General features: G+C 43.0%; 1 long non-coding RNA gene across 1 annotated transcript in view; it reads left to right on the top strand.

Moving 5' to 3' along the window:
• LOC137518333 (uncharacterized) overlaps window positions 1–25,352 on the top strand; it is a 31,075-nt gene extending 5,723 nt beyond the window's left edge. The window contains exons 2-4 of the long non-coding RNA XR_011020791.1: window positions 9,065–9,298; window positions 12,215–12,301; window positions 25,136–25,352. This is a non-coding gene — a long non-coding RNA (uncharacterized lncRNA). The remainder of the gene's footprint in view (window positions 1–9,064; window positions 9,299–12,214; window positions 12,302–25,135) is intronic.
• Window positions 25,353–26,546: the final 1,194 nt, after the last annotated feature.

Raw genomic sequence — 26,546 nt, 5'->3', positions numbered from 1 at the left:
GCCTCCTTTCCACAAACTGCTGATAGGCAGTGAAATGACTCTCAAACTCTCACTGCTGCGTGGTAACTGCTTGTAGCTGCCCGGTAGCTGCTCACTGCTGCTTGATAACTGCTTGCTGAGCAGAGCACACGGCTCAATAGTCCATGGAAAGGAGGCCATAGTAATTTTAGGAAGAGTTTGAGAGACCGACACAGACATTTTTCTTTGGAAGAGGAGGCACTATGGGAGGTCAGGGCACAAACAGCAGCAGCCAGTAAACTGTATTACACAATGCCAGCAGCAGCGAGTAGAACAGGGGAGAATAGCCGTGGCAAAATAATGCTATTTATAGAGTATTTATGAATGTGTTTTGTTCAATATTTTACTCATTTGTAAAGTAAATAAGATAGCAGATAACAGTGAGCGTTTACTGTGCAGTGGACAGAATAGAAGAATGAGAAACGTGATATACCAAGATCCCAAATCCATATACATAGATCCCAAATATTGTATCATATAAACATTTTAAGTATTATTCACTTATGGCAGTGTGTGTTAGCCATAGATGCCATACTATGTCTATGAGAGAAGAGTTTTTCAGGTGATATCGTTTATTGGCTAACTGTAACGATTGGTGTCAGCAACACAGATTTTTCTGATTATTGGTGATCTGCAGTATCACCAATAATACAGATGCTATACCTGATTATGTGGTGATCTGCAGAATCACCAATAATACAAGTATAGCTAGACACAGGACACCCAATGTGGTATTGTGTTTGGTGCAACAGTAATAAGAGAAGTTATTTCCCGAGGAGCGGGAGACACAGACAATATTGCAGCCAAGGATGGATTCAGACTGCGCTGCAGCCAGTGGACGCCTGAGCAGCAGGGACCACTGACGGTGATAAGGAGAATGATCACCTGAAGGGCAGGTGACCCAGGCTAAACAATAGCCTAGGATTCCCTGAGGAGCAGGAAATACAGACTATACTGCAGCCAAGAATTCTCTGAGGAGCAGGGAATTCAGATAGTACTGCAGCCAGTGGACACCTGAGGGGCAGGGACCACTGATTGGGCTGCAAGTGAGGTCACAGGGGGATTGAGTGATAAAGACTGTTCTACAGCCAAGGATTCCCTGTGGAGCAGGGAACCAGACTGTACTGCAGCCAGTGGACCCCTGAGGAGCAGGGACCACTGACTGTGCTGCAAGATGATCTCTTGTGGGGCAGGTGATCAACAGACACTATTTGCAGCTAACAGACACCTGAGGAACAGGTGTCACAGATAGTACAGTAAGACTGATCACCTAAGGGTTAGGTGACAGCCCTAAAGATTTCCCTTACTAGTGGTAGTCCCACTAGTGGGGATAGAAATGTCAGACAAGCAAGGTCAGCAACGAACGGACAGATACAGTACAGAGGCGGAAGACTGATTCGGTATCCATGTACAGGCAGAGTCGGCAACAGTAGACAGGCAGAAGTACCGAATCAGCAACCAAGAGAGTAGTCAGGAGAGCGAGAGATCATAACAGATAATACAGTAGTAATATAGCAATCCTAGTCTAGGTGTGAAGTCCTTGGTTTCAACACCTGGGAACTAGACTAACAGATGTACAATAGCTATATAGCAATAACCTGGTCTAGGTGTGAAGTCCTTGGTTTCAACACCTGGGAATTCGCAACAGCAGACAACTTGCAACTGACAGGCAAGCCCTATATATACCCAGAGCGCTGCACAGCGCCGCCCCAGTCACTCAGCCAATCCGGAGCATAGCTGGAGTCAGCTGATCGGCCTGATCAGCTGACTCCCTTTCTACTAGCATAAAGGTCCTGTCGCCTGGCGCGCACGCGTAGCTCTTAATCTGTGGTTCTCTAGAAGGACCAGGCGCACCAGCAGCATGTAGCTGCGTGGCAGAAGCAACCGGCTGGAACGCAGAGATGGCCGCCCTGCTGCTTGCCCATGCGGCGGCATCTCCGCTATCCTTTACACTAACTAAACATATTTTTGGATGCAAGCTCTCTAGATCAGGATGTTATTGCAATAATAACACCACACCTACCCGAGGATCAGAAAGGAGTGCTTCTGAAAGCTGAACATATATTTAATTAGTCCGTACAGCGTATTACCTTAAAGCAGCAGGGGCAGCCATACTATCCCAGGAAAAAAATACATAAATAAGTAGATAACTACTTACATAACATATGTTTTGTACTGTCCACATTTTGATTTCAGTAAATGTTATATAGTAAATATAGAGAATTCTGTTTCAGGCATTTTCCATCTTAACTCCCTCTGACTGAAGCCAATATTGATATCACTTCCTCCCTTACTTTTTTTTCTCTTAAAACTGCACTTTCATAGCTAGCTTTCTTTGTAAACACATGTGAGCACAGCATAGATCAGATTTATTCAGCTCACTGAACTGCCCTCAGCCAATCAGTGAGGAGCAGGGATGTGGGAGGGGTAATGACAAGTTTCCTTCTCATTGGCAAAGGAACAAATAGAGCCAGGCCTACTAAGATGAGATAAGATTTATTACAGCAGAAACATTTCTGAATGGATTGGAGTACTTGCAATGTAGGGTAAGGCTACAGGCTGCATAATAAACACAGAGCAGTGGGTAAATGGAATGTGATTTTGTGGCTGACAATCCCTCTTTAAAAAAAAAGTTTCCTTTCATTTACATACAGCAAATTAAATGTTTATGAGGAAAAACACCAGCGGAGACTTCTACGTTTTCCCTGCCTAATGTTTTGGTGTAAGTTCTGTAGTAGGAAGCTGTTTGAGACTAGCTGTGTTTTAAAGAATCAGATAGTTGTAAGTTTCATTCATGTGTTTAAAAAAAAACCTGTGAGTTTAAATAGTGAGACAAACAAATACCTCAGTAGAGGGAAACCTCTAGACTCTCCAGGGGCTTCATCCGTCTCCCCGACTCACCATTCTTGCACTGGTACCCCCAAGCTCGCCACCATGCTCCTGTGTGCCTGCGCAGCAACATTGAGCCACTTCTCAAGCTCAGCAAAAAAAGCTGTTCGGCTCTGAGCTAGCGTTGCGAGTCATCTGTGCCTGCGCAGTACGGCCAAGCTCAGTTGATAGGCTTGTGAGAGTCTTAGAGCTGAAACAGCAATGAGGAGGAAGATGGTGGAAGCCCATGGATTATCCAGTGGTCTCCCTCTATCTAGGTAAGTGCCCACTTGGGGCACATTTTTCACTACAGGTTTCCTTATTTATTTATTTATTTATTTATTTATTGTATTTATAAAATGCCAACATATTATATTATACACATATTATGACTTGGATTGGGAAAGGGATTGTGTGTGCTTAGAAAAGCGGTGGTGGTGGTCTTGGTGGTGGGATGGAGGTGGACAAACAATTAAAGAAAAATGAGCAACGTAAAATATATAAAACTAACCTCCCCCTAAGGGATATTTGTAAATGGTGTGCTCCCTAGTTACCCATGTGAATGCAGTCCACAATTTTGTGTGTCCCCGCTGCAGCTGCTGCAGTTTGAACTGCTCGCTGCGATCTCACCCCGACCGGCCACTGCAGTGCATGCTGGGCCATTAATGTGATTACATCTCCAGGCCTTCTAATCTTTTTCTGGAAGTAACAACGTCTACTATAAGCTTCTGAGGGTATGTTTCCACTACAATGGGCTGTATTAACAAAGAGCAGTTCAGTAAAATCATTTTGTTTGGTAAAATACATCAACTTACCAAACACACAAAGGGAAATACTCACTCCCAAACAGTTCTCTGCTGCTTATATAAAGCCTGCAGGCTGCTCATAAGCCAATCAGAAGTGCACACACACGTTACACCTAGTCTGCAGTAATCAATTAAGCAGAGGCTGAGCAAATAAGCCAGTCGTTAGAGAGGGCTTCAGTTGCATATAGACAATGGCTATATGGCCAGCAGGGGGCACCAGCGTGCAGGATATTCCCTCTCATCTGCCCCCCTCCTAACTAAACTGCATGGGAATCTACAATAAAATTAAAAACAATAGTGCACAAGCCAGCCTGGGGCCCTGGGAACTCTCACTGCCCGGGGCCCCAGAACCAGCATGTAACACCATATGTGAGCGCAGTCAAGCCCTGGAGCTGCCACCACCAGGAGCCTGTCCCCGTTACCCGTTACCCCATCGCATCAAATCAGCATGAGAACGAAGCAGGGCTGTGTGACTCTCCCTGTTGGCTGCCTGGCTCTTCCCAAAGGCTGTCTGTCAAAGTTACCACACAGAGACAGCATCGATAGAGTGAGTTATCAACTGCTATGAGCTGGAGAAAAACACTGAACACTTTTGCCTGGTAAACCAAATGCGGAAAACTTTGTGAATTGCAATTTCTTGACATTTCCTGAGGGAATTACAGCACAAATTTACCTCACTAGTTGGTGATATTAATTTTCTGTGCAGTTTAGTGAATAGTAATTGGGGAAGGTGATCTGTAAAATCAGCTGTTTTAGCATTACCAAATGCAGCAATGCTTTGTGAATAGAGCCCATTCATGCAAATTTGCTTTTTTATGGATGCCTTATTGCATAAGTATGCAAATTTGCATGAGTATGCTTCTGTTTGTTGTATGCTAATTCACCTGCGTCATCGCTAAAATGTTTTACATTTTTTTCCCGTTTTGTTTTCCGTGTTTCTATTGACATACGTGAAAACGTGCAAATGATGCGTGCGAAAACACCATGCAGCATCCAAATTTTGTCTCAGTGCTGGTCCAGATTTCTTTCTGCATGCAAATTCTGGATAGTGGAAACAGGCCCATTGAAATACATTGCTATGCGAATTTGTGCGTGAAAAATTCACACAAATTTACATCCATTGGAAACAGACCCTGAGAGTAAGCTTTTCTTTTACCTGGACAGCTACATTGCTAGATGTTACATTTACGGTATTTGCAGTCAGATCAGCAGCTGTGTCCTCTCGCTGCTACATGAGATACAGTGAGGCATAGCAGCAGCCGACCTTGAATGTACTGTAGGTAAATAGAGTGTTTGTTAGTCGTGTTGCAATCTGAGAAAGAAAATACATCTGCAAAGACATTGTGGAGGATAAAGAGTGGCATTCTACAAGACATTTAAGTTTGTGCAAGGTTCTACCATTCAGTTAATATGTCTGTTCCTTCCTGTCACTAAGTTTGCTCTGTGGAACTGGAACATACATAACATGTTTAGCCAGGGGTGAGCCTGGGGTGCCTGGCACCTGGGTGCAAGATTTTTTCTGGCGCCTATGGGAGTGGTTAAATTAACCGCGCCCAACCACATAACCACACCCATGTCCTGCCTAATCACACCCACACCTTCCACCTCTTTACGCATGCATGTGATACCCCATTCTTACCCCTCTTCCATGGGCTTGCTCCTGGCTGGCTTTGGCTGCCTGCGAGTCTGCTAGTCTCTGGGCTGACTCAGGCTGAGAGGCTCTGCGAGTGCGACGCAGTCACACACTGCGTACTTCTGGCTGCCTGCGGCCGCCCTACTTTCGCTCGCTGTTGGCACCTCCCCCCACCAAGCCCAAGCGTGAGGTAGGCTGCCTGTATCTTTCCCGTTATGCCGCCAGCCAGTGTTGCCAACCTTTCACGTTATTTTTTTACTGACAAATACCTAAAAATTTACTGAGAAAATATTTTTTACTGACAAAATTTCCACACTAAATTCACATAAGAGACAGCGTTTCACCAGTAAATGCACGTAATGACAGACAGCCTTTCATCAGTAAATGCACATGAGAGACAGCTTTTCCCCAGTAAATGCACATAATAAGAGACCGCTTTTCCCTAGTAAATGCACATAAGAGACCGCTTTTCCCTAGTAAATGCACATAAGAGACCGCTTTTCCCTAGTAAATGCACATAAAAAGAACGCTTTTCCCTAGTAAATGCACATAAAAAGAACGCTTTTCACCAGTAAATGCACATAAAAAGACCGCTTTTCCCCAGTAAATGCACATAAAAAGAGACCGCTTTTCACCAGCAAATGCACATAAGAGACAGCTTTTCACCAGTAAATGCACATAATGACAAACAGCCAGTGTCCCCAGTATATGTAGCCAGCCTGGACCCCCTTTAGTTAGCGAGTGACAGGGAGCCCCTTTAGTGAGCGAGTGACAGGGAGCCCCTTTAGTGAGCGAGTGACAGGGAGCCCCTTTAGTGAGCGAGTGACAGGGAGCCCCTTTAGTGAGCGAGTGACAGGGAGCCCCTTTAGTGAGCGAGTGACAGGGAGCCCCTTTAGTGAGCGAGTGACAGGGAGCCCCTTTAGTGAGCGAGTGACAGGGAGCCCCTTTAGTGAGCGAGTGACAGGGAGCCCCTTTAGTGAGCGAGTGACAGGGAGCCCCATTAGTGAGCGAGTGACAGGGAGCCCCATTAGTGAGCGAGTGACAGGGAGCCCCATTAGTGAGCGAGTGACAGGGAGCCCCATTAGTGAGCGAGTGACAGGGAGCCCCATTAGTGAGCGAGTGACAGGGAGCCCCATTAGTGAGCGAGTGACAGGGAGCCCCATTAGTGAGCGAGTGACAGGGAGCCCCATTAGTGAGCGAGTGACAGGGAGCCCCATTAGTGAGCGAGTGACAGGGAGCCCCATTAGTGAGAGTGACAGGGAGCCCCATTAGTGAGAGTGACAGGGAGCCCCATTAGTGAGCGAGTGACAGGGAGACCCATTAGTGAGTGAGTGACAGGGAGCGCCATTAGTGAGCGAGTGACAGGGAGCGCCATTAGTGAGCGAGTGACAGGGAGCCCCATTAGTGAGTGAGTGACAGGGAGACCCATTAGTGAGTGAGTGACAGGGAGCGCCATTAGTGAGCGAGTGACAGGGAGCCCCATTAGTGAGTGAGTGACAGGGAGACCCATTAGTGAGTGAGTGACAGGGAGCGCCATTAGTGAGCGAGTGACAGGGAGCCCCATTAGTGAGTGAGTGACAGGGAGCCCCATTAGTGAGTGAGTGACAGGGAGCCCCATTAGTGAGTGAGTGACAGGGAGCCCCATTAGTGAGTGAGTGACAGGGAGCCCCATTAGTGAGTGAGTGACAGGGAGCCCCATTAGTGAATGACAGGGAGCGCCATTAGTGAGCAAGTGACAGGGAGCCCCATTAGTGAGCGAGTGACAGGGAGCCCCATTAGTGAGCGAGTGACAGGGAGCCCCATTAGTGAGCGAGTGACAGGGAGCCCCATTAGTGAGCGAGTGACAGGGAGCCCCATTAGTGAGCGAGTGACAGGGAGCCCCATTAGTGAGCGAGTGACAGGGAGCCCCATTAGTGAGCGAGTGACAGGGAGCCCCATTAGTGAGCGAGTGACAGGGAGCCCCATTAGTGAGAGTGACAGGGAGCCCCATTAGTGAGAGTGACAGGGAGCCCCATTAGTGAGAGTGACAGGGAGACCCATTAGTGAGTGAGTGACAGGGAGCGCCATTAGTGAGCGAGTGACAGGGAGCGCCATTAGTGAGCGAGTGACAGGGAGCCCCATTAGTGAGTGAGTGACAGGGAGACCCATTAGTGAGTGAGTGACAGGGAGCGCCATTAGTGAGCGAGTGACAGGGAGCCCCATTAGTGAGTGAGTGACAGGGAGACCCATTAGTGAGCGAGTGACAGGGAGCCCCATTAGTGAGTGAGTGACAGGGAGCCCCATTAGTGAGTGAGTGACAGGGAGCCCCATTAGTGAGTGAGTGACAGGGAGCCCCATTAGTGAGTGAGTGACAGGGAGCCCCATTAGTGAGTGAGTGACAGGGAGCCCCATTAGTGAGTGACAGGGAGCGCCATTAGTGAGCGAGTGACAAGGAGCCCCATTAGTGAGTGAGTGACAGGGAGCCCCATTAGTGAGCGAGTGACAGGGAGCCCATTAGTGAGTGACAGGGAGCCCCATTAGTGAGTGAGTGACAGGGAGCCCCATTAGTGAGTGACAGGGAGCGCCATTAGTGAGCGAGTGACAAGGAGCCCCATTAGTGAGCGAGTGACAGGGAGCCCATTAGTGAGTGACAGGGAGCCCCATTAGTGAGTGAGTGACAGGGAGCCCCATTAGTGAGTGACAGGGAGCGCCATTAGTGAGCGAGTGACAAGGAGCCCCATTAGTGAGTGAGTGACAGGGAGCCCCATTAGTGAGCGAGTGACAGGGAGCCCATTAGTGAGTGACAGGGAGCGCCATTAGTGAGCGAGTGACAGGGAGCCCCCCTCTAGCCGCCGCCGCTCCCCCCTTACCTGGCAGTCAGTCAGCCAGCACTCAGCAGACCTCAAGATCAGCGGCGACCCGACCAGTAAGTGCGGGCGCCGGACGCACCCGCTCTATATGCGGAAGTGATGTCACTTCCGCATATCAGTGCGGGCGCTGGGTCCTAGCGCCCGCACTATTGGTCGCCGCCTGATCGAGGTCTGACGCAGCGGCGGCGGCTACAGGGAGGGAGGAAGGGAGGGAGAGAGCGGCGGCCAGATGGGGTGAGCGGAGGCTGAGCGGCGCCTGTTGGAGACAGGCGCCTGGGTGCAATGCACCCGCAGCACCCGCCCAGGCTCGGCCCTGTGTTTAGCCTTTGGCTTTCTTCACTGATACACAGATGCATTTCTGAGTAACTACAATTTAGCGTTCCTCCCCACACCTTATACACTGAAGCGTGATCCATCCTATTTAAATACATTAGCCAAGCACTTTTTAAAGCGCTAGCATTTTTAAAAGCATTTGGAAGTGCTCTTGGTGTGCACCAGCCCTGAAACATAAGTAAGTGTAGACATTTGAAAAGGAACCTTAACTGAGAGTGATATGGATGTTTCCTGTTAAACAATACCAGTTGCCTGGCAATCCAGCTGATCTCTGTGGCTGCAATAGTGGCTGAATCATACCCTGAAACAAGCATGCAGCTAATCCAGTCTGACTTCAGTCAGAGCACCTGATCTGCATGCTTGTTCAGGGGCTGTGGCTAAAAGTATTAGAGACACAGGATCAGCAGGCGATTCAGGCAACTGGTATTATTTTAAAAGGAAAAATCCATATCCTTCCCAGTTTAGGTTCCCTTTAATGCACCAGGAGTATACTAAACTAATGAAATTTCTGTTGATGATAATGTTTTGTTCTTTCTTGTTCTTCTCTGGTTGTTCAGATTTTCAAATCTACTGTTACTGTATGGGTACTCTACGGTTTAGTTGAGAGTTTGGCATGCGCAGTAGACCCGGATTTAACGCGACTGACCCAGTTACCGAGACTCAGGGTCGGACTGGGACACTAAAGGCCCACCAGGAAAGTTTCAGCTTGGGTAGTCTGCTCGTGATTGGACAAGCAAGAAGACCAGACCTGAACAGAGGCAGGCAGAGTGGAATGCAGGAAGTAGAAAGTAGTAAGTTGTTGCACGCTCGCCGCCGCTGCACATTCTAGCCTGGAGGGGGAGCGGCGAAGGGGGGCCCCCAGGTGAGTGAGAGGGGGGAGACTGTCCCCCCTCCCCGCTGCTCTGTGCCCGCCACTGCTCCTCCTTCCTGTGCTGTGCCCCCTCCTGCAATGCTCGGGCCCCCCGGGGGCCACTAAAAGGGAGGCCTACCGGGCAAAATCCCGAGCTCCCGCCAGCCCGGCCAATTGCTATGTTTGAAGGGACTATGTAACTACCTGTGCTGGGATACTGAGGGGGGCTCCCTATCCCAACACAGGCAGTTACATACTCCCTTCAAACATATCAAATAGCCTCAGAATCCTTCTGAAGCTATTTGCCCATATTGCTGTGCACTTGTCACTAGTGATGGGCCAGTGCTTGTCAGCAAGAGCAGAGCTGATGATCGTCAGTGTGGCTTCCTGTGGCAGGAGACGTTTCCCCCGGCTGGCTGGCTGCATAGCTGCACGCAGTAAATAATCTATTGATCTATCTAAATAATCTATTCTATCTATTGCAGTAGTAATCTATATCTGACCGTGCCTATCGTCTTCCCCATCAGCCTGAGCAGCCTCCATACACTTCCTGCTCCCACCCCCAGTTTTCACAGCCTTGAGGGGAGGAGATGCTGTTTCCTAATTTGCTGCTCTCCCCTTTAGCCACGCCTCTTCCTTTCCTCCCAGAACAATCTGACAGCCACGGCTGCGGGGCAGGCGGTCGCAATCTACCGGTAGATCGCGATCGACCTATTGGGCAACCCTGGCCTAGATGCTTGGTACACACAATGCAAGTCCCCCTCAGATAGATGGGTAGAATCGATTATTTCCGGGTCCGAACTGATTTCCGAATGTATAGAAGTGATCGGAAAATCGATCAGAAAAACTATCATAAATCAGATTAGACCTGTCGTTAATACCATGTATGAGACATTACACTGTTTCTTTGTTAAACCAATCTATATTTTTATAAGCAGCAACAAGTGGTATAGTGGACTGCACTGCATTAGTATTGCCTTCCTGAAAATGGTTATACCAATGCATGAGAAAAAGCATAATAAATTGTTTCCTGAATAGTAAATTCTCATTTTAAAGTTGATACCAGTAACACATTTAAAAGGGTTGAGACTGTGCAACAAAAATGAATCATCTCACAACTAAGGCTTCATTTGCATAAACATGTGCAAATGGGTGTGCGTTCAGAATGCATGCTATTGCATGCTATCTGCGTTGCACTGCTGACCCCATTCACTACTGTGAGGCAAGATTCACAGTGGTCAGCTGCATAACACACACGTTATTAGGTGTTATGAGTGTGAACTGCAATGGAGACTGGACAAAGACTTTAATACAAAGCCTACAGAGAATTGTATGGGCAGTGAGCTGACATGCAGAATTTTTCTGCAACGCAACTGACCACTGTGAACAGGACCTGAAGGGGTAAGTTCTGTGCTTTGCAGATATAAATGCAGCTGTGCAATATGGCAGCACACAGCCCTGCAGGGCACAAGGTTAGAACATCAAACAGTGCAGTCAATGTACTTCTAATGTCCTTACGTATTGCACACTATGCACATTTCCGAAATGCGTTCGGCAGTGCATGTCGAGTGAATGAGGCCAAACTACACTAACTGAAACAGGTCGGTAACATGATTCAGCATCAAAAGTACATCCCAGAGAAGCTTGAGTTCCTCATGATTAAAGATGGGGAATGGTATACAACTCTTTAAAGCAAACCTGACACGGAAAAAAAATTATAATGAATTGTAGGTGTAGTACGGATCATTAATAGAACATTGGTAGCAAATAAAAGAGTCTCACATTTTTATTTTCAGTTATATAGCTTTTTGTTTTATGTAACATTGCATCATACTGTCACAGTTGCACACTTACACACTTTTAACCACATTCCGTACCCCGGGACGATTAACTACATCCCTGCAAAAAAAAAAAAAAACATATCTCCTTGCAGGGACCTAGCTACTACTACAACAAAATGAAATAAAATATACAATTTAAAAAAAAAACATAAATAGTTACCTTAGGGCCTGAACTTTTTTAATATGTATGTCAAGAGGGTATATTACTGTTACTTTTTAAATTATGGGCTTGTAATAAGTGATGTAATAATTTATGGACGCAAAACTGAAACAATGCACCTTTCTTTCCAAATAAAATATTGTCGCCATACATTGGACTAGGGAAAAATTTTAAACGTTGCAATAACCGGGACAAATGGGCAAATAAAATTTTAATTACGGTAGCATGTCTTATTTTAAAACTATAATGGCCGAAAACTGAGAAATAATGCATTTTTTCCTATATTTCCTGCTAAAACATATTTAGAATAAAATAATTCTCAGCAAAAAGTACCCTTCAAAGAAAGCCTAATTGGTGGCGGAAAAAAACAAGATATAGATTGTTTTGTTGTGATAAGTAGTAATAAAGTTATTGGCGAATGAATGGAAGGAGTGCTGACAGGTGAAAATTGCTCTGGTTTTTTAATGGGAAAAACCCTTAGAGGTAAAGTGGTTAGGCTATAAAACAAAGCAGAAATAATGACCCTTTGAGCTTTCCTACAGTCAAACCTTATCTCAAGCTGTCTCTCACTGTTTCTTGGCTGTTTAAATGCTTCAGAAAACAGGACTTTATTTGATCATGTTGAAGCTCGTTTTCATAGATAAACTAAAGATGTTTAACGCTTCCTGTACTGAAAGACATTATGAGACTCTTTTCTTTGCTACTAATGTTTTATTTATTAACCCTACTACACATACAATTCATTATCTTATGAGTTTATTTTCACTTCAGGACCCTGCATGGACGTTTAATAATGCAACAATTTAATAATAAAATTCCTCAGTCTAAACTTGCATTGGTATTTCATCATCTGCAGGGGAGATCATTGCCGCAAACTAGAAGAGGGTCCCGGCCAAAGTACACGTTAAGTCCCTGGACCATCCTGAGTCTTCCCTCTGCATGGGTAAGTATGTGAAGTTTTTTTTTGTATTTTATATTTAAAGTTAACCTGAGATGAAAGACATCTCAGGTTTTATACTTACCTGGGGCTTCCTTAAGCCCCTTGAAGCCATTCAGTCCCTCACTGTCTCCCCGGTTGGCTCCTGTTCCCGCAGTATGTGGCTTGACATTGCCTACACCCATATGTTCGATCTGCTCACAGAGGGACTGTAATCCTTGTAGTGCCGGCTAATTGTAAAGTTTTTGAATTGACCCCTGCAGTATGGCCTGGCTGCACACGTGGCCCCATCAGTAGTACTCGGTCGGTACTACTTCTACTAGACTCAGCCTGACAACTGGGCCATATTGCATAGGATAGGAGCCACCCGGAAAGACCGTGAGGGACGAGTGGCCTCAACAGGGCTTAAGGAAGACCCAGGTAAGTATGGTACCTGAGATGTTAATTTTATAATAGTGATGCCTGACTCAACCAAACTTCATTTCAGCCACCTTAACCTATTTTCCAGGAAACGGCACCACAGTAAATATTATTGCTCAATGTATTAAATTAAACTGCATTGCCATTCAGGTATAGCAAAAGTATAAACAGCATTTATTAAACATTAGTACAGATAGACAGCCAAAACCATCTAAAATCAATTAAAATTAGACCAAGTGGAGCGCTCCCACACATTCCACATGCAATCACTCATCCACCCAGACTGGAACCGGTACCATACACCAATTATCTTCAGAGAGGGGGAGAGTTAGTAAGTTTCATGCAGCAGCGTGAAATCATGCGTTAGTCTCTTCAGCTTGCAAGCGATACTCTCACCACTCTTCAGCACAATTGGATCTTCCAGCTGCAGACTTCCATCCTTCAACCGGGGTGTACTCAGGGGCCTGTTATGCAGGTGGCTAGGCATCCACGCGTGCATTGCAGCTCAACCCCACATGGTAGCATTCACGGGGGAACCACAACAGCCGCTGCACTGAACGCTAACTTTATGCCGGCTTTGCCGATTGGCGTCACCTGGGTCACGGGATACTGGCCCGCCCACCTAGTATGGTACCTGAGATGTACCTGAGATGTGTTTAATCTCAGGTACCCTTTAAGTTATAGGATTGCTTTAAAAGTACAAGAAATGCTGCAGCTAAATTTTAAACATGCACCATCCCAACTTTTAAGAAATGTATTGTTGACGTCAAATTCAAAATAAGCTTATTTCTTTGTAAGAAAGAACAATATTTCTTCTTTTCAAAATTTGCTTTGTTGCTCTTGTACCATTGTCAATCAATAGTATGCTTTACATGATTTCCATTTTGTTTTCATTTACATTTTACACTGCATCCTAAGTTTTTTTGGAATTGCAGTTGTAAATCTCGTTTGATGTTACACAGCCCTTTTCCTCGGGATAGAATTATAAATAGTGTTTATGACTCACATTATTCTAAGATGCTGTACAGACCTTTAAAATGTCTTTATTTCTTGGGAGAAATCTTTCACATTTAAGTGAAAACACAGTTTCTGTGAAAAATGTCGATATCCCGTAACATCGTTATCATTTTCCCAAACCTGCAATTGTTTCTGTAGAATATTTTTATGAGATTTCCAAGCATCTAACTGCCAAAAGCTGGTGTAGAAATGATTATTTTAGCTGTGATGTATGCTATACTTTCCCCTTATTACAGCATAACTTAGCAGACCTGAGTCTTTAAAGAACACCTGTCATGGTTGAAAAATAGGAGCTTCTGTAGAGCAATGTTATGCGGTTTTCTCTGGTTATAATACTTTGTACACCGCTCAATGTAGAAGAAGTATGCAGACAAGATACATCTATGCGGCAAACCTTTGCTATCACAGAGCAGGCAATTATAAATAAACCTAGGCCAGGTTTGCAGGATCATTTATGTTCTACTATTTTTTAGGTATCAAAAAGGGTACGGAAATTGAAATAATGTTTGCCATGAAAGTGGTCTGAAACTCAGCATTTCTTCTTTGCTCTAAAAGATTATTTACAGCCTTAAACGTACATTCACAAAGCATTCACAGCATTCAAACAGTTAAACACAGCACTTTGTTCTGCAGTGGAAAGCTCCTTCAGCTTGTGATCCACATCCGAAGAGAAGATAACATTATCTTTTGTTTACATTCCTCTGTTGTTACAATTAGTTACAGCCAGCCACGGAACTGAAATGGAACTGTACTGAGCTGACAAGCATAGACAGATGAGAAATTTTCACTAGATAGCTGCTGTATTTATGTATTAAAATCTACTGTATGAATACAATGCAATGGCTGCTTTCATTGCATATAAACTGTACTTTGGGGCCATGTCATTGTAAACAAGCAATATTAGGTGTGTAGAAAAGCAAATATGGTAACTGAATGGGTAAAAAGTAGGAAAACATTTTTTTGTGAATGTTGCGTCAGAGTTTTATTCTACTTTAGAAACTGTAGTCAAAATAACATAAGGAATAACATTGTTCCTATTTTTTTTTCAATATTCATTTATAAATTATATATACATTTATAAGTGTTTTCCCATCTTAAAATCTTTCCTCTCCCTGATTTACTTTCTGAAATGTATCATAGACAGCAACATCTTTCTTACTGACAGGTGGTCTCTGCATTAATGTTTGTTTACTGAGAGATCTAAAGCCAGTGAAACTAATGCCTGGTCTCCCAGAAGGCTACGGGAAGGAGAATTCTGCATAATAAATAGCCTAGGCTAAGCCTCAGTGGGAGGGTGGGGCTACATACCAATATATACGGCAATATATACATATAGTAAGTGTTTCAGATGCTGAAACCAGGATATTCAATCTAAAAGTGGGTAGCCTTAATAATTGACTGCATTCTACTATATGTCATTACAGTTCCTCTTTAATTGCACTTTGCAGTGTTGAAGTGAAGTGTTAAATTTCACTTTACACAAGAATACGTCATGGGGAGCTGCTATTTAAAATTTCTTTCAAGATAAAGGTCTTATAAAGTTTATAGCTAGGATAATGGAACCAGTTTCTGTCTATACATAATTCAAATGAGAAAATAGTTGGGGAGGAACTTTTCTTCTTGCTAAAAAAGCCAGGAGGTAAAAATAACAAACGCTTTCTGAAGGTAACAGAGCAGTTTTATAACCCGCAACAATGAGCACAAGTCACCCACTAACATCGGGTTACCTTTCAATAACATGTTATAAAATGCCACCACTGGAAGTGCCGAGAAAGAAATACATTTTTTTCTTCCTTTTGACGTCTCATATTCAAGCCAAAGGAAGGTGGGTTGTTGACAATGCTCTTATTGATTTTCTTGTGACATTTTCATGCAATTATTTAACCTTTAAACAGATTGCACTTGGTAATTTTATGACTGTGGTCCTTGCCATATTGAGAACTGCAATATAATTCAATCAAACGTGTTTGTAGATCCTGGGTGATATATAAAATACTGTACATGGCCGATATGCATGGTCCACAGTACACCAAATTCAAAACTTATACTTTCCCCACCATTCTGTTTTCCACTTTAACTGATCCATTTTGATCCATTCTAAACATTTTCACATATTTTGTATCAGTTTTGTTCCAGTTTTGGTGTACAGCTAATCAAACTGAAATGGATGTGATGTCAACTTTTTTTTTTGAGGCGGATTGGAATCTGTACCAGTGATGAGCGAAAATGACGACACGCTTAATTTTCGCGCAAATGAGGTTAAATTTATTTTGTAATAAGTTTGTGATTTTCACAGCTTTTCATGCATTTTTCCCACTAAAATAAATATTTTCAGTTTTCACTGTAAAAATAAAGATTTTCCACGTTTTTGCAGTAAAAATAATGATTTTTGAGTTTTTGCGAATTTTCTCGAAATTGGAAATGCTCTTTTCAATGCGAAAATGACTTTGGTGAAAATAAACACGCAACAGTGGTCTGTACAGATATGTTTAGAAATTTTGGTCTTCTGGACATTCTTCTGGTCTGGGTGTCCTCTATCATACAGTGCAGGGTGCTCTTACACTGCAAATATTGGGTCCTCTACACAAATAATGTATAGTTGGCATTTTATTTTAAATAGATATCTCCTGGTATGCTCCTCCCCAACATGGTGCTGTCCAGAGGTGGAAAAGCAGGTCATTGTCATATATGCTGTCTGTTTGAGATGCCTGGTGTGAATGGGTGCACACATTTGTATTCATTTTCATTATTTCGGCATCTGATTTGTGTATGGTGTCCAGAAAAAATGGCACAGATTGGGAATTTGCATTCTGCTTGTGTTCCAGTTCCCGGAAAATGCCAGGTTGGATCCTATGCTTAAAAATGTCTGATAATCACAGTACCAGAGCAAGTCAATTACAGAAACAATCCAATAACACAGTCCAAAATTAGGCTAAAGCTCGTACACAGATAATCCACAGAAATCCAGCTATACTGCAGCCAAACCTGCAGTACATACTCTACACCACTAGAGGCACTATCTAAGAGAATAAGAGTAGGGACAAGCCACACCCCCTCATCTGTAGGAAGTCCTAGCCGTGCACAGCAGAAGTCATCCACCCAAGCTGGCTCTCAGAGGGTCCGAAACCGTCGTGGGAGCGAACAGAAGGTGAGTCCCTTACATATTATTATTATTATTATTATTATTATTAAGTATTTATATAGCGCCAACATCTTACGCAGCGCTGCACAGAGAATATAGTCTTGTCACTAACTGTCCCTCAGAGGAGCTCACAATCTAATCCCTACTATAGTCCTATGTCTATGTAGTGTAGTGTATGTATTGCAGTCTAGGGCCAATTTTAAGGAGAAGCCAATTAATTTTTCTGTATGTTTTTGGGATGTGGGAGGAAACCGGGGTGCCCGGAGGAAACCCACACAGACACGGGGAGAACATACAAACTCCTTGCATATGTTGACCAGGCTGGGATTCGAATCAGGGACCCAGCGCTGCAAGGGGAGAGCGCTAACCGCTACGCCACCGTGCTGCCCGTATATATGCCTTCTACAGGCTCTGCAGCATTGGCTCATGATGGGCTGGTCCTGCATAGGTGGCTCATGATGGGCTGGTCCTGCATAGGTACCTGATTAGTATGAAAAGGGAGGAGGCAGCTCCGACTTCATCTGTGTACTGATGCCTCAGTGAAGCCGGTCAATGGCGTTACGATCAGCCAGTCAGTATATTCACTTAGTTTTCCTTTCTAATACATAGATTTGGGAAGATTGTACAGTAAAGACTGTATAATTCACTTTATATTTGTGCCATAAAAATATATTGTATGTGGACAAGTTTCCAGAAGCAAAGGAAGTACTCTGTATCTACAGACTTGAGATTCTTAAAGGGTTCTGTACGCCCAAGGACACTATCACCAGCTGTCCCTGATCAGCAGAAGCCCCCACCCCACCCACATACACACACACACACTAATTGATCCCAGTAATCAATGTTGAGGGTGCCAATCGACTACAAATGATTGATTTGTCAATTGTCTTAACATAGTTTGGGTGAAAAAAAGACATCTATCGATCAAGTCCAACCAGAAAGAAAAAAAATACTGTCCTAAACTCACACATATTCCCATTGATCCAGGGTAAAAATGTTACAAGACCTGGGCCAAATGGACTTAAAAAGGGAAAAATTCCTTCCCGACTTCAGATGGCGGTCAAATAAATCCCTGGATCAACTCTCCCAGAAATTACCTAGTAATTATAGCCGTGGATACCCTTCAATGCAAGGAAAGCATCCAAGCCCTGCTTAATTGCAGATATAGGGCTTGATTCACAAAGCCGTGCAAACTGTTTAGCAGATCTTAAAGGGACTCCGAGCAGTACAGAAACTATGGAAAGATGCATATCATTTTAAAGCTCTCTTTCTCCTCTTTCCAATGATATATAAACCACCGCCCTACGCCTTTTAGTTTTCGCTATTTTCGCGATCGAAATTGTCGCGGCCGTGACTTCGATCGCGAAAATAGAGAAAACTAAAAGGCGTAGGGCGACGATTTAGGGGTCGCCAGAAAGAGGAGAAAAAGAGCTTTAAAATGATATCCATCTTCCCATAGTTATATTGTATTACACAGGGCGACTTTTTCTCAAAGTCAGCAGCTCCATTCAGCAGGAAAAAGTCGCCCTCTGTAATACAATATAACTATGGGAAGATGGATATCATTTTAAAGCTCTCTTTCTCCTCTTTCTGATGACCCCTAAATCGTCGCCCTATGCCTTTTAGTTTTCTCTATTTTCGCGCTCGAAGTCGCGGCCGCGGCAATTTCAATCGCGAAAATAGAGAAAACTAAAAGGCGTAGGGCGGCGGTTTATATATATAATGTATATCATTGGAAAGAGGAGAAAGAGAGCTTTAAAATGATATGCATCTTTCCATAGTTTCTGCACTGCTCGGAGTCCCTTTAACAACCATTACTGTGAAGGACCCCCATTCTAAATAGATGACATTTGTTTATAGATGTCATCACAGGAAGTACTTTGTTGTTGTAACTTCCTTGCTTCTTACAAGACTAGCAGCATGAATAAAGCAGCTCTGAGTTGATTTGCAATCTGCACCTTCTCTGCATTATTGAACTAACAGAAACATGGTGTCAGAAGTCTGAAATACACACACCATCCAATCATCCAGCTGGAAAAGAAGCCTTCAGTATACAGAATAGAACTCAGTATTCAAGCAACCATGTATGCAAACACAATACCACCACCATCTGAGATGAAGATGTCTGGTGACCTGGCTACCAACTGGGAAACTTTCAAAGCTGAATTTCAGGACTTTATGTCAGCTTCCGGACTGCATAAGAAACCAGCAGAGGTACAGGCAGCCACTTCTCTGCATTATTGAACTAACAGAAACAACCTTGTCCGCTGTACAACCTTAGGGACAAAAAACTAATCTGCCAAGCTTTTGTATTGCCCTCTGTTGTACTTATACATGTTAATCATGTCACCTCTCAGTCGCCTTTTTTCCAAGCTAAATAAGCCCAGTTTGTCCAACTGATAAGAAAGATCTTCCATCCCTCTGATTAATTTTGTTACCTGTCTTGTACCCATTCTAGAAGGTCAATGTCCTTTCTATAGTGTGGTGCCCAAAACTGTATCCCATGCTCCAGATGTACCCTCCCAAGTGATTTATACTGAGGGAAAAGTATACTAGCATCTCAAAATTTAACTTCCCGTTTTATGCATCCCAGAATTATTCATTTATTTTGTGGATCAATTCCATCTGAAATAAGCAGATTGGTTATAACTTTTAATCAATTTATGGCTCCAATCCATACTTTATGATCATTTACTTCTCATCACAATTGTTAGATTGGAAGGTTAATCGTTCGGTAAAATTGTATCATTAACAGGTACCCGATGACCTTGGTGATGCTATAGTTAAAGCTCGGGTCATGGACAGTAAACTCCCCGTTTGCTGCTCCTCCATGCCCCGAGTCCTAGACACTTGCCTGACCCCTGTGGTTCACATGTTTGGCAGCTTGACTGCATGAGTGTGTCAGCCTGCTGCCCAACCCTTGCTTCCTGGTACCCTAGGCCATTGTCTTTGTGGCCTTGCCTAAAATCTGACCATGCGTTTGAGTCTCTTTTGGGAACTTTTTGTGACTACTTGGCAATCATTTTGATTTGACTGGGCATTTATATTTATGGTTCATTGCATTTTCATTCTTTGACATTATCATACGCTGTGCTGCCACCTGCTATTAATATTATTGGCCATTTTGTATCACAGCCACATTACACATACTGTTGCTGTGTTGCCACCTGTTTATGTTATTGGCAGTCATTGCATCACATCCACATTATACATATGGGAGTAGAAATGTGCTAATATCTATAGCAGCATCCTTGCCCAGTTATTTTTTTTATTACTATATGAATGTAAGTATTCTGATGGTTACAGATATTACTGTATTTAGATGCTTTTCACAGTGATTGCTTAAAGTGTACAGTAGCTGTTCCTTTACCATCATGATATATGTATAGCAAATCAGACACCATATAAATGTATCCACCAGTGAGAGTAGGAACTGGTTGAGTGACTTATGTCTGGACTGAGCTGTTTCACATTTAGGAGAGTTAGTGGATCCCCCCATTTAGGAAATCCCAGACACTGACATATTCAGATTGGATAAAAAGGTACTCCACACGTATATATCCCATAGTGTGTGTGTATGTGCGTGTGTGTGCGTGCGTGCGTGCGTGCGTGCGTGTGGGTGTGTGTGTGTGTGTGTCACATACCATGTCCCTTAATTGTTTTGTTCTTGTTATTTTGGGTGGGGGATGGGGAATGTAGCACTCTATTATCTCTTTGCTGAAAATTGCTTTCCGATTTTATACAGTGGTGTGCAGACGATTTATTGCTTGTTTGAGTTTGTCATTACTCTGTTTATGCATGTTTGTGCCCTCTGCTGGCAGATACTGTGTGCTGCACACAAGAATCTTCTCTGAATGCCTTCTGACACCACACTAGTGAAAAGCTTAAAAGCATTCTTGATGTACTGTGCCAGTTACTATATTCCACGTACGCTTTTCATTTTGTTCCTGTTATGGCACCCAAACTTGTTTATGGCTCCTGTTTTTCTGTCTAAAATCCCAGTTATCTAAATGTTGTAGCAAGACAATGGTCAGGAGGTGACTATGGTACATTGCTTGGGAAGGGGGAGACTTTTGCTACTATCCGAAGACCTAACAACAAAAGTTGTTTAGGTGATACCTTTAATGACTAACTACAAGATTCCTTTGCAAGCTTTCGAAACTTTAAGTTTCTTCTTCTTCTTCAGGCAATGGTTCAGAACTGGATCAGAACCATACAAAATACTGGAGTATTTTGTATGGTTCTGATCCAGTTCTGAAACATGCCTGAAGAAGAAACTTAAAGTTTCAAAAGCTTGCAAAGGAATCTTGTACATTTAGTCAATAAAGGTATCGCCTAAACAACTTTTGTTGTTATGTCTTCAGATTCTCTCCATGACTAATACCGGACCACAAGCAATTTTGCTCCTATGTCTTTTGTTAGGTACTCCACAGTGCTGAAAGGCATCCTCCCCCCTCTTCTGGACTTTTAGGCCACCTGCTTAGTCAGGGGTTCTGTTTGAAATATTAAAAAGGACCATGTTCCAGTCCTGGGACCACCCAAAGCCCGTTGACAAGGGCTTGTTAATGGAGTTTGGCCACACTGCACAGGTACAGAAGGCCCGAACCTGCTCAGTAGCGTGAAGCCAGAAATGCAGCAGCGCTCACTCACATATTTCTGAGGGTCACATCACTGGATTGGTGGTTGGGAGGAGGACACAGGAAGCCTCTGAAAGACCCAGAGGCTTCTCTCTACCAAGGTAAGTATCTGATTTTTTTTTTACCAATTAATCTCACAGGATTGCTTTAAATAGGGGTTTGCTCACTGTCATTTTAAGTTGTTAAACCTTTACTAATTGACCTAGTAGAAAAGCATATTGTAGATTGAGACATGGGTTTGATAATCACATAAACACCACTGTAATCCTACCATCTGTCTTTTTTTTTTAACTTGTTTTCCCAGCAAAACCTTAGGTTTCATTTGTGGTAAAACAAATGAAAAAATTTAATTGGGACATGCTTTCTCAGGTATTTCAATAGTAACTTTAATGGCAAAATACCATGCTTAGAGGATGTACAATTACCTTTTCATTGGAAACCAAAATCGTTACTGTGATGGAAGTGTGAGAAACAGTGCATGGCCACCTGTCCACATTTGGTTCCTCCATCCAACGGTAACCAGTAGCTGTCAAAATATATGCAGCTTTGAAACCCTTATGGACACAGTTAGTAAATGTGTAGACAGGTACTAAGAGAGAATTGATCCCATCTTTCTTCTTCAGACTGTGCCCTTTAGTGGTTGAAGAACTGGGAGCGTTTTTCTTCCTCAAACCTACTGGCAACTTCAAGGCCACTTGGCTGTAAAAACCTTAGTACTTTAGTTAAACCAAAATAATTCATGAGAAAATATTTGTGTATCAACATAATAACTTACCAAGCAAGAACTGTGTTAAAAAAATCAAAACCATGTTCAATTTTTTTTAACTGGTTCCAGAATGACGCAGTTGAAAACTATATCCTGCCTGTGGCTGTGTGGATCTGACAGGATGTAGATTTCAATAATGGTTGCTGCGCATTCCCACCACTAACGCCGGTCGTGCTGCTGTCTCCCCGCCGCAGATCACTCGCCCTGCCATCTATATGACGACAGAACTTTGTGAGCCGTTCAGGAGATGATTTAATTGGCTCCTGAACCTGTCATCACTGTAAGCCAATCCCATTGGCTTACATTGATTGACAGTGGCAGGAGCTAATGAAAGTGGCTCCTGACCTGCTTGCACAACTCTGCCGTCATAGAGACGGCAGAGAGAGGGACCTGCGGCGAGGACAGAGTGGCGTGACCTGCTAGAGCGGCGGATTGTTGCGGTGATTCATTGGTAAGAGCCGTTTTTACTATACTTTTTTTTAGTACTGTACTGTTTTTAGTCTCAATGTATCAATCAACATAAATAACTCTTTTTGGCCACAACTACATCTATAGGGAAAAATGCTCAAAGGGGTACTTACCTTAATAGAGGGAAGCCTCCCCATCTTCCTTCACCGTCCTGTTCCAGTCCTGCATCCCCTCAAAGACCGCCACCAAGCCCTTATCGATGACTCGCACACATGCACTTGCAAGGACCTGATTGGGCTTGGCTTTTTATGTCGAAACCTGTACAAGTCCGTACTATTGCACAGGCACAGTGTGGCCACGGGTCTTCGAGCTTCGGCGATCTCAGCACTTGAACAGTCTGGCAGATGAAGATGGAGAAAACCTCTTGTGGATCCCAAAGTAAATCTAGAAGTTTTTCATTTGCAAACAGGTTTGCTTTAAAGGACCACTATCATGAAACATTTTAAATTGTAAAATATATGTAAACATATACAAATATATACATATCTTACAGTGCAAAATGAACAATAAATTACTTTTTTTCTATGTTGCTGTCACTCACAGTAGTTAGTAGAAATCTGGCTGAACTGACATGTTTTTTTACTAGTCCATATCTTCATGGAGGATTCCCAGTATCTAATGTAGTCTTTACAAAAGCCCTCTTTGGAAAGGATCTATTCAAAAATGCAGACCCCCCCCCCTCTCCCCTATGAGGAGATGGACTAGTCCAAAACCTGTCCATACTGTCAGATTTCTACTACCTACTGTAAGTGACAGCAACATAGGAGGAAAGTAATTTATAGCACATTTTACTCTGAGAGAAATATACTTTTTTATGTTGTTTTTTCATGTATTTTAAATTGTACAATTTAATAATGGTCCTTTTAAGGCCAAGAAAAAAACCCAGTAATATTAATAATTAAAATATGTCATAACGCCGCCCAGAGGCCTTATCCCCACCAACAGACCCACCCCTCTCCTCTGATTGCAGATCTCACAGGCATATCCCAGTCTACCTGTTGATAACAGGCTAGAGACTGAGATCCCTACCTCTACCTTTCAATATAAGTAAACTCAGGACAAGGCTAGAATTTGCTCTACGAACACCTCAAGCAAAGGACTACCTTACTCCACCTAGATGCAGAAGAAGATATAGATAGATACTTCTATCACCCGGTCGAAAGGCTTAGCCTACAGACCAGACGCTTTATGTTACTCTATCATAATTTCTTTCTCTGAAATTTCATGTTGTACTAACAAATATTCAGGTCATACTGATTGATTGTTATTTGTTGACATAGACATATGGAAAGGTTAAAACAACTAACGGTAATGTCTGAAAAATAAGTTAACAAATGTTGTTTCTTGTATATTCAATGTTTACTGTTGAAAAACCAATAAAAAATATGGAAAAAAAAATGTCATAATGTCCAATGTGGTATTACTACCCTTTAAGACAATTTGCCATGAAGAAAACACCTGCATGGTTAGTCTAATGGAAGCAGCTATTCCCCAGCTGAGCCACATAAGAGTTATGTGACATATGTAGCTAGATCTAGTTATTATTACCCTTAAACTAATATATAGATCGAGGTGGGGAGTGCCTATTTGAAACAGTGCTTAATCACATGGCTGCTGTGCCTCACATCAGGTTTCCTTTGAATTCCTACATGGTCCTTCCTAGAAAGCAAATATTGTACTTTTGTTTGTCATGTTATGATTTTAGTAACAACTCCCACTTATATTGTTCCATACAAGGTACTTCTGGGCTCCGTCTCCAAGCAACCATTCACAATTCCTCGCTATTAATTTCAGCCTCAGTGCATGATTTACAGGATTCACATCTTTACGTAATAGAATATTATCTATCAAAGACAGCGTAGGAATCTATAGGCTGTCTAGACTTCCCTTTTCTCTATTTGATTTTCACAGTAATGTGAAATTTCACATTTGTTGGAAAAAACAAGCATTTAAGATTTATACATTATAATGATGTTTGCAAAGATTATTTCAGCTTTTTTTGCCTCTGCTTTATGTAGTGAGGAAAAAACCAGGCAGCCATCCCACAGCATACCTAATGGGGAAATGCCTGAAGTGTGCAGCAGGGTTTTCTGATTACTTCAGGTGTATAGCAGGAACAGCCTTGATGTTTCTGGCTCTGACCAGCTAATTATTCGTACAGGAATATGCAAATTACCAGTATCACTGGGCAAAGACGGACAGATTTCATGGTTGTGAAAAATTGCCATATGAGTTTCACGACAGTTTTAGATATGCAAAGGTAGCTGTGATATCCAAAAGTGAAATTTCATTTCAAAGCAAAGCTTTTCTTACATGGACTTCAAATATACAGTATGTGACATTACCTTTTACTCATAGCTGACTTTTACTGTCTGTTTTTTTCCGCTTAGGAGCTGCCAGGAGCTTTCTTCAAAAATCCAAAAGATCTGGAGCACCTCTGGGCACCAAGGAGAGAGAAGGAGAGTAGAATCAGAATCGGTTTTATTCGCCAAGCATGACTGGGTCATGCCCGTTATTGTTTTTGGCACATACATGAAACATATAGGGCACAAAGTAGGAGGAAGACAAAAACAGATTAAAGAGTAACTGTCAGGCTGCAAAAGCTAATTTAAACCTCTATTCTCCTGTGTTAAACAGTTTAGAAGGAAGCCAAAAAGGCAATACTGAAGTTAAAAATCTCTCTTACTTTTAATGTGTGCTTATCAGCAAAGCTGTTAGACCCAAGCTCTCAAAAGGACGAGAGGACGCATACCATACTGCAAAGCATTCTGGGGCTGCTTGGGTACTCCCCTCTGCTGCTAGTGAGAAAGTACAGGCTCAAGTTACAACAGAGTAGCAGTGAAAAATCTCTGGGCAGAGTACACTGCAGGAGCCCGCTATTGTTCCTAGCCACATGGCTAATTAATATTCACTGCACAGTAGTGTTATTCATTACGGATCTTTTGTGTGAGTGAATCATCAGGAAGCAGGGAGGACATGACCACACATTTGGCTTCATAGGAGACAGACAAACATGGAACCTGCCATGAGCTGTCAGGAGCATCATTCTCTGCAAATACTATATAAAAATTCTGTGAAATCCAAATGTGGACAGTGAAATGCATATGTAATGTAAGTACAGCCAATGTTTAGCTACTGATATACAGTGGTGTGAAAAACTATTTGCCCCCTTCCTGATTTCTTATTCTTTTGCATGTTTGTCACACTTAAATGTTTCTGCTCATCAAAAACCATTAACTATTAGTCAAAGATAACATAATTGAACACAAAATGCAGTTTTAAATGATGTTTTTTATTATTTAGTGAGAAAAAAAACTCCAAATCTACATGGCCCTGTGTGAAAAAGTGATTGCCCCCCTTGTTAAAAAATAACTTAACTGTGGTTTATCACACCTGAGTTCAATTTCTGTAGTCACCCCCAGGCCTGATTACTGCCACACCTGTTTCAATCAAGAAATCACTTAAATAGGAGCTATCTGACACAGAGAAGTAGACCAAAAGCACCTCAAAAGCTAGACATCCAAAGAAATTCAGGAACAAATGAGAACAAAAGTACTGTAATTGAGATCTTCCAGTCTGGTAAAGGTTATAAAGCCATTTCTAAAGCTTTGGGACTCCAGCGAACCACAGTGAACGCCATTATCCACAAATGGCAAAAACATGGAACAGTGATGAACCTTCCCAGGAGTGGCCGGCCGACCCAAATTACCCCAAGAGCGCAGAGAAAACTCATCCGAGAGGCCACAAAAGACCCCAGGACAACATCTAAAGAACTGCAGGCCTCACTTGCCTCAATTAATG

Source organism: Hyperolius riggenbachi, chromosome 5 (assembly GCF_040937935.1).
Source record: "Hyperolius riggenbachi isolate aHypRig1 chromosome 5, aHypRig1.pri, whole genome shotgun sequence".
NCBI lineage: Eukaryota > Metazoa > Chordata > Amphibia > Anura > Hyperoliidae > Hyperolius > Hyperolius riggenbachi.
The sequence above is the reverse complement of the archived record's forward strand: the minus strand, read 5'-3'. Positions and strand labels throughout refer to the sequence as shown.